Raw genomic sequence first — 8,962 nt, 5'->3', positions numbered from 1 at the left:
TAACATTTAGCTGCCACCGTCACCACCCCAATCAGCCTATCTATCTGGTCGTGTACGGCACGCGGCACGCCAGTCGTCCACGATCATATTCCACGCTGAAGACATGCCAGTTCTTGCCGCGCAATGGCAAGCTGGCGCGTAAGACTGAGAATCTTCGACGATACATGGAAGGCTCTGGTAAGAAATCGCGAGCAGTTGCGCGGCTGACACAGGCGAATGCGTCCAACGACGCGCTGTCTGCGCGCACGATCGACTGGGTTCCGTCGGCCGGTGACGCTTCGTCTTCATGTATGCTGTATGATGTATGGTATGTGTGTCGTAATGTATGGTATGTGTATGTATGTGGTGTGTGTGTGTGGCGTGCTTGCGATGTGCTGTGTTCGCGTGCGTGCCGTGCGTGGCGTGCATGTATTGTTGCATGTCATGTATTGATGTGTGATGTGTATGATGTGTATGCCGGCTGGCACCGCCTACTTCGGCATCTGCCCGTCATGATGAGTCTAAAACTCTCTAACTATCCATGTTAGCTGTGCGCACGCGCGCTAGCTGTTTCACACGCGTAGCGGTCGTAATTTGTTTTATTCGTTTTTTTTTTTTTCTTTTTTTTTAATTTTTTATTTTTTTTTTTTTTTTTTTTTTTTTTTTTTTTTTTCTCCTTGGGTTTTGCCCTAGTCTTTAGAACTGTGGTGTTCGCTCAGCATGTGGCACGCGAGTGCACAGTGCCTAAAGATTCTAGAGCTTAGGATTTCCTCGGCTTAGCTATAACCGCGCAGCCGAGTAACAGCGCAGTGCAAGCGCAAAAGATCCCAGAGGTATTCGCAGAAGACGACTAACCATTGATCATCACATGTATATAATCGCTTAACCGTCTCACACGCTGCCTAACGTTACGTGCTTGGCGTGCGGTGCGTGCTGCGTGCGTGCACTCCCGCGCAGACGTGGCGTAACGCGGGTCTACTACGCTAACGGAGGCTACACGTCGCTGGTCGGAAGGTAAGTGCGCGCGCCCGCCAGCGTACCGCGGAGCGACAAGAGCGTGTTGTGTCGCCCCTCGCCCACGGTCCATCGTCGGCAATTAGCGAGCAGCAGGCGCAGAGTAGCTGTAGCAGCATGCTGTGGCAAGCAGCAGCCAAACAACAACACCACAACACAAACAACAACAACAACAACATCGCAGTAGCAGTAGGCTGCGTAGCAGTAGCGGCGCTGAGCAAACAACAACACAACAACATACAACAACAACAACAAGCAACAACAACAACAACAACATACAACAACAGACAACAGACAGTAGCGAGTACAGTACGGTAGCGAGTATCATAGCAGTATCAGCATCATGACATCATCAACAGTAGCAGCAGCATCAATGCAGCTGGTCAATAGTAGCGCGAGCAGGCAGGCAGCAGCAGCGCGAGCAGCGCAGCAGCAGCAAGCGCAGCGAACTGCAGGCGGCCGCGCGTCAATAGTTAGCTAGCAGATGCAGCGCAGCAGCAGCAGCAGCAGCAGCAGCAGCGCGCAGTAGCAGCATCAGCACGCAACTGCAGCGGTCAATAGGCTGCGGCAGCAGCAGCAGAGCAAGCAGCGAGGCAGCGCGCAGCAGTAGCAGCAGCAGCAACTGCGCGTCATAGTGAGGCAGCAGCAGCACGGCAGCAGCGCAGCAGCGAGCAGCGACAGCTAGTAGCGAGCCCGCAGAAGCAGCACAGCGAGCGGAGTGTAGTCAGCAGCAGCAGCAGCAGCCAGTTATGTAGTGCAGCAGCAGCAGAAGCGCTAGCAGCAGTAGCAGCAGCACAGCCAGCAGCTGCAGCAGCAGGAGACGCAGCAGTGCAGCGCGCAGTAGTAGTGTAGCAGGGCAGTTGAGGCAGGCCCCAGCAGCAGCAGTCAGTCAGGGACGCAGCAGCGCAGCAGTCGAGTGAGTTAGTAGTAGCAGCAGCTAGCAGCAGCAGCGCAGCAGCAGCAGCCAGCAGCCAGCAGCAGGCAACGCAGCACAGAGCAGCGCAGCCGAGTAGCAGCAGCAGCAGCAGCAGCGGTAGCAGATGTAGCGCAGCAGCGCTAGCAGCAGCAGTAGCAGTGCCAGCGAGTAGCAGGCGATGTGGTCGTGCTGTTACCCGAGCAGGCGCGGGTCTGCTTGGCGCCCGCGCGCCGACCGCACTGGCACGCCAGACGCGTACTTGCTAGTGACGTGATAGCCAATTAACGTTCAATACGTATTAGAGGAGAGTATACTAGCTTGCCTGCTTCTGTGGCAGAGTATATAACACGAGTGTAGCGAGCTCGGGGGCCGGGAGGGTCGGCGGGGCGGGGCGGCGTAGTGGGGTGGCGGGGCGGCGCTGGCTGCGTTGGATCCCGCGGGTCGGACGGCACTCTCACAATAACGTTTGGGTTTTAACCGTTCAGCGGGGAGAAAATAATGAGCAAGCGTTTAGGGATTGTGGGCAGAGTTTGGCTGCAGTTGGACTTTATGATTAGAGCAAAGGGTTAGCTAGGCGATACTGACGTACTATGTCTGACTCTACATTCGCAAATGCCTGCTCCAAGCTAGACCTCTATGTCCTCAGCTGATTAGCACTACAGCTGGCCTCAGTGCATTAGAGCGGAAACACATGGGAACGAACTAGCATGTGTGCGTGTGTGTGTGTGTGTGTGATGTGTGTGTGTGTGTGTGTGTATGTGGTGCGTGGTGCGTGATGTGTTTGCGCGTGAATATGCCGCGTGCGCGTGCGCCGTGCGCTGCGCGTGCGCGTTGTTTGTGTGCATGTCGTGTGTGTGGGTGTGCCCTGCCGGCTCCGAGTTCATCGCGCCTGGCAGCGACGCGACGCAGGGGGGCGAGCAGAGAGAGTGTGTGTGGGTGTCTGTGCGTGTGTGTGCGTGTGTGTGTGGGGTGGGGGGCGTGCGTGTGTGCGTGCGTGTGTGTGTGCGTGCGTGCGTGTGTGTGTCTGCTCACAGCAGGAGGTAATGACGTTCTAATGTTTTGCCTAACAACTGCATGACCAGCAGTTTACTCTCTCCGTGTGATGGGGGCAGGATCGAGTTCTCTGGAGGAAGGGTCGGGGGATTCGTGGAAGCCCGTGTACACGCCAGCTATCGCTAATTGTTGCGGTTGTGGGATATCGGTATGCTGGCTGTATATAGCTGCGGGTGGTTTAAGCAGGCGTTTACTAACCCACAAATAGGAAGAGCTCCGGATTTCATTAGATACCGCATGATCACTGATGACACGAAGTCAATCACAGGCACACAGGCACTTGGAACGTCTCAATAAAAAAATGATGATAAATAAACACGTAATGTATTTACTACCAAAGTCTTAAGTTAATGTTTCTCTACTCTATTTCGCCTATTATTGTCGATAACTTGCTGTAAATGCCGTTCAAATGCTCATCTGCAACACACACGTACGTCGCACGCACGCCCTGTGCACAAACAATAAGATTAATTAGATAAATAGAGTTCTAATGCATTTACAGCAAGTTATCGACGAATATAGAGTAGAGAAACATTAAGACTTTGGTAGTAAATACATTTCGTGTTTATTTACCTTTTTTTATTTTTATTGAGACGTTCCAAGTGCCTGTGCACAGGCACTTGTGCGGTTTCGAGAATATTACGAAGGCTCTATACTATGTGTTGTGGGTTTATGCACGGAGGCGTGCATGCAGCCAGAATGTGTGTAGGCGTGTCAATTAACGTGGAATCATTATGTGATAGCGAGTACATAAATTCAGTAGAAGGAGACTTTCAGTAGTAATTACAACTTGTGTTTATTTACAATTCCTTTGGTATCGAAAAGGTCAAATCAAGGTCCTTATATAGCGCCTGATAATGGCGATGAATTGTTTTGCCATGCTCCATTGGCTCGTCCAACTACTGCCAAATATATTTCTAAACACGCCCCGTACCATGGCTGTGTTTCAGCACTGGCCCTCTCATGACACTCACTCGGAACATAACTTTGTACAGATTGCCCCGTCAGACGATCATACACATGAGTAGTCCGGATGCTAAAACGCCGGATGCGCGCGTGCTGTAGCGATGGAACGCCAATGACAAGATAGTGATGAGATTTCGATATCGATTATATACTAGAACTATGAGCAATTCCTAAACAACATAACACGACGATTTCACTGCGTTCAATGTTTTTAACAGCTGTTCACGCGGCAACTCATTGCACATACACACCCGATACGTGTGTTGTGGCCGGGCACGCGCACGCAACTATTTATTCACGCTATCGAGGGACTATATGCTTGACTATATCCACGTACTTGTATAACGAGAAGGCCTAGTGTATGTCATTGCTGCGATAGCCTGTTTCGCGGGAGACATGACCGAGTACGGCAGTATACATATGTGAAACGTTAGAACTGTCGGGGGAGCTTGTTGTTGATGGGCTTGGTAAGCGGCCGCATTGCGAGCGCGTGCTATATAGTAAACACTCCCTCGCAAATGTGCGCGTTGTGTATATCGACCCCCTGTAAGGAAATAACTGACATTCGCCATGAAACAGCAGCAGCAGCAGCAGCAGTAGTAGTAGCAGCAGTAGTAGTAGTAGCAGTAGCAGCTGTAATAGTAGTAGTAGCAGCAGCAGCAGTAGCAGCAGCAGCCAGTAGCACAGCAGTAACAGTAGTAGCAGTAGTAGCAGTAGTAGCAGTAGCAGCAGTAAATAGTAAGCAGCAGCAGCTAGCAGTAGAATGGATAGATGGATGGATGGATGGATGGATGGATTGGATGGATGGACGGACGACGGACGGACGGACGATGGATGGAGAGAGGACAGATATATCTAAGACGGGGAGAGTGAGAGTCGCTGTCATCTTTGTGCGCGGTGAGTCACGAGCGCAGCGGTTGCGTAGCAAATCGATTTGTGGGGGCTGGAGGATGCGGACATGCAAGCGGATGGGAGGATAGGATGCTGGGGAACAAACGGAAGAAGCCATGCAAGTGTGGGACAGCGGGTTATGCGGCAATGTGTGAATTGAGACAGGATCGAATGTGGTCAGGATAGAGAAAGGGAATAAAAGGATGTAGGGGAGGGATTGTTTGGCGAGAACAGAAAAGGAATATGGAATGAAGGGGGAGGCCGATATGTTTGTCGCGACACACGAAAGAATATGCGATGTAGGGGGAGGATATGTTAGCGAAACAAAAGGAATATGGGATGTAGGGGGAGGGATATGTTTGGCCGGAAACAGAAAGGAAATGCAAGGATGTACGGGGGAGGGATATGTTTACGGCTGAACAGAATGATGATGACGCTGACGCAAGAGGTCGATGATGGCGTGAGGCAAGCGCCGGGATGAAGTATCCGCGAAATAATTATGAGGAATATAATAGCAGGAATAATATATCAATATTATATATTAATATATATATATATAATATATATACTATCATATATATATATAAGCGAAATAAATAAGAGGGAGCGACCAGAAGAGCGCGGGGGGGGGGAATAGAAATCCAGGGTTTGAGAAACGGATGGCGTGAGAAACGGAGAAAGAGAACGGGCGAGATACGCGAGAGACAGAGAGCGCTCTTGCGAGAGGAGTGGAGAGAACAGGAAGAGAGAGAGGAGTGAGAGAGAGAGACGTGGGGACTCACGGGGGGTGTATTAGAGGGCAGGTTTTGGATCAGGGAAGCTCAACGGTGTAGAAAGGTAAAGGCCTGCAATGCCGCGACGCGCCATTATTTAATTTTCTGGGCGAGGCCTGCCGCATTGTAACCACCGTGTCGAGGTGTCTCAGCAGCGGCCTGAACCTCCTTCCTCTGCAATTACGTACGTCGAGGTTAATCGAGAGTTGGCCTTAGAAGCAATTCAGGCCTGATATCAGTCAACTTTATGGCGTTCATGGACCAGATAAGTAGTTTTAATAGAGGGTGGGGGAGCGCGTGGTGCAGGAGGGGGTGGAGGCTAGCTAAGGAAACTTCCATAAAGCAAGGGGCCATGGATGGGGGTGGGGGAGATTGATATGATATGGTGGGGGGAACAGAGGCGAGGGTGCAGGAGGGGTGGTGTGGAGCGAAGAGAGAGGGTGAAACAGAGCGAGATTCTTTTGTTGAGTTGGTGGTGTGTTGTTGTTGTTGTTGTGTGTGTGTGTGTGTGTGTGTGTGTGTGTGTGTGTGTGTGTGTGTGTGTGCGTGTGTGTGTGTGTGTGTGTGTATGTGTGTGTGTGTGTTTGTGTTTGTGTGTGTGCCTGTGTGCGTGTGCATGTGTCTGTGCGTGTGCGTGTGTGTGCGCGCGCGCGCGTGTGTGTCACTATGTGTATATGACACATGAATAAACACCCAATAATGATGACACATGTATATGTAGCATATATGTATAGGACATATGTATATGACACATATTATACTCACGTATGACATGTGCATGTGACACACACATACATGCATCACACGTGTATGTGACGAGTGTCACCATGCAGGAGTCGCATACATAGCTGATGATTGATATTACCAGGCAATCGCGTCAGCGTGCGTTATATCTCCCTTATACGCTCCCCGTACAGTAACTTCACGTCAGCAGCCGACAACCGTTTTTTCAGCTTCACAACGATAATATCAAGCGCTAATAATTAATTATTAGAGCCTATTATTATTATTACCTATTATTATTACTACCTATTATTACCTATTATTATTATTACTACCTATTATTACCTATTATTATTATTACTACCTATTATTATTATTATTATTATTACCTATTATTATTACTACCTATTATTATTACCTATTATTATTACTATTATTATTATTACCTATTATTATTACTACCTATTATTACCTATTATTATTATTACTACCTATTATTATTATTATTATTACTACCTATTATTATTACCTATTATTATTACTACCTATTATTACCTATTATTATTATTACTACCTATTATTATTATTATTATTACTACCTATTATTATTACTACCTATTATTATTACTACCTATTATTATTATTATTATTACTACCTATTATTATTACCTATTATTATTACTACCTATTATTATTATTATTATTATTATTACCTATTATTATTATTATTGTTAATTAATATTATTATTATTATAATTAGATTAGAGCTATTATTAGCTTTTGATAAAATAGAACCGGTACCATAAGTGAAACTAGTTGTGCATCGCTTTAGAATAAGTTTAGAGCGTGGTGACATCGAGTCGTTATAAGCTCTTTGAACCAGCATGGGTGGGGGTGGGAAGGGGTGGTAATGGATGTGCATCCCGTAGAGCCGGCTCACAGGCTCCGCCTGACACATATCAGTACGTCGCTGGCAGCAGCTAGCGTTGCCAAAATGTGCGCCACCCGATATATGCTCGGCAGCTGAAGATGTGTACACTGCATGCATGCATGTCGAGTCAAAATACTATATATGGAAGCAGACGCTGCGAGAAGTAGTGATGACAGAGAGAGTTGAAAAGGACAAGAATTATGCATGCGTCGATGTGTGTGCGCGTACATGCGTGCGTGCGCGTGCGCGTGAGTCGGTGCGTGCGTCCATCCGTGCGTGCATGCATCATCAAACATCTTAAACGCATGTATAGTGTCGTAGATATAGCGAAAGGGTTTAGTGAGTGCGAGAAACTCTAGAGAACGAGCGTCAAGCCGTACGCTCGCCACCATTGATCACTGTGGCACGGCCGAGCAGTTTACCGAAGCTAGGCTGCTCGTAGCTACACGCACCCGGGCTGCGAAAAAAAATTTCCCACTTGAGTTCCGGACCACAGCCAATCAGCGCACTCCATTCACTCGACTTCCTCGAAGCAACAATGTAAAATGAATACCCCTAACCCTAACCCTAACCCTAACCCTAACCCTAACACGTACACGAACCCTAACACTAACTATAATCCAACCACATATATACGAACCATATATTACAAAACACTATCTATGGTGGGTCCGAAACTCGATTGGGGAAAAAAATTTCGCACCCGGGCTAGCCGCTTCCCGTTTACAGGGCTGAAGGCTGGGCAAATTCGTAGGGGGGGGCAAAATTTTATGACTCAACAGTGTAATGATGAGCGACGGGCGCAGCTCTTGATCGACGTCCATAGTGTGGTAGGGATGGGTCTGAGACAATTAGGCTTTCACGGATAAGTGACCAAAAAAATCACGTTAGAATTATTGACGATTATTAGCTCAGCTTTTTTTAATTTTGCTACAAAATCTAGGGGGCAGCTGCCCCCTTGCCCCCTCCCCCACAGGCTACGGCCCTGGTATACATCAATTCGTTGTAACTAACCTCTTCGCTCTCCTGTAGCGGGAGCGAAGGAGCCACGCCGGTAGAGCTACCCCATGCATATCATCAAGAGCTAAGAATACCTATTATTATAGTGTTATATTATTATATTCTAGTATTATTATCTCTTGATATTGTTGTGTCGTGAAAAGGTGAAACCGACTACAATAATATCAAGAGCGTATTAAGAAGGGTCTCAATAAATTAATTAATTATTAATTATTTAATTAATTAAGGGTTTCTTGATAAATTCATGGCGCCGCGTTCTACGCTATAACCGCTGGTATAAGGCAGCCAGAATGATTGCATCACCGCGTTGTCAATCAGCGGGATCGCGTGAGCAGTGTGCGGATTGTAGGCGACGTCGGTCGATATACATACATGCACGCTGCTTGAATGATTCATCATCCGTCGCTCATGCCGCTTGTCTCTGTATTGTGCCGCTGAGCGGGTGTCTGCTGCGAGACCACTTGTGGCAATCCAATAATAAGCCGTACATCCATCGAGTTAACTTAATTGCTCCCTTATATGTGCCTCCCCCTTTCTTTCTCCCACGCCCTCTTCCTCCGTCCCTTTCTATTTCCCCTCTCATTTTCCCCTTTTTTCATCCTCCATCCCTCTTCCTCTCTCCCTATATTATTTTGTTACACACCCTCTCTCTCGCTCTCTCTCTCTCTCTCTCTCTCTCTCTCTCTCTCTCTCTCT

At 48.1% G+C, this 8,962-nt stretch overlaps 1 protein-coding gene across 1 annotated transcript in view; it reads left to right on the top strand.

Annotated features, from left to right (window-relative positions):
- Positions 1 to 8,962, top strand: part of LOC106806234 (fatty acid-binding protein, brain-like) — a 15,317-nt gene that overhangs the window by 3,859 nt on the left and 2,496 nt on the right. The window lies entirely within an intron of this gene.

This window comes from Priapulus caudatus, unplaced genomic scaffold (genome assembly GCF_000485595.1).
Source record: "Priapulus caudatus unplaced genomic scaffold, Priapulus_caudatus-5.0.1 Scaffold149, whole genome shotgun sequence".
Classification (NCBI taxonomy): domain Eukaryota; kingdom Metazoa; phylum Priapulida; class Priapulimorpha; order Priapulimorphida; family Priapulidae; genus Priapulus; species Priapulus caudatus.
Note: the sequence above shows the minus strand (reverse complement) of the source record. Positions and strands in the feature narration are given on the sequence as shown.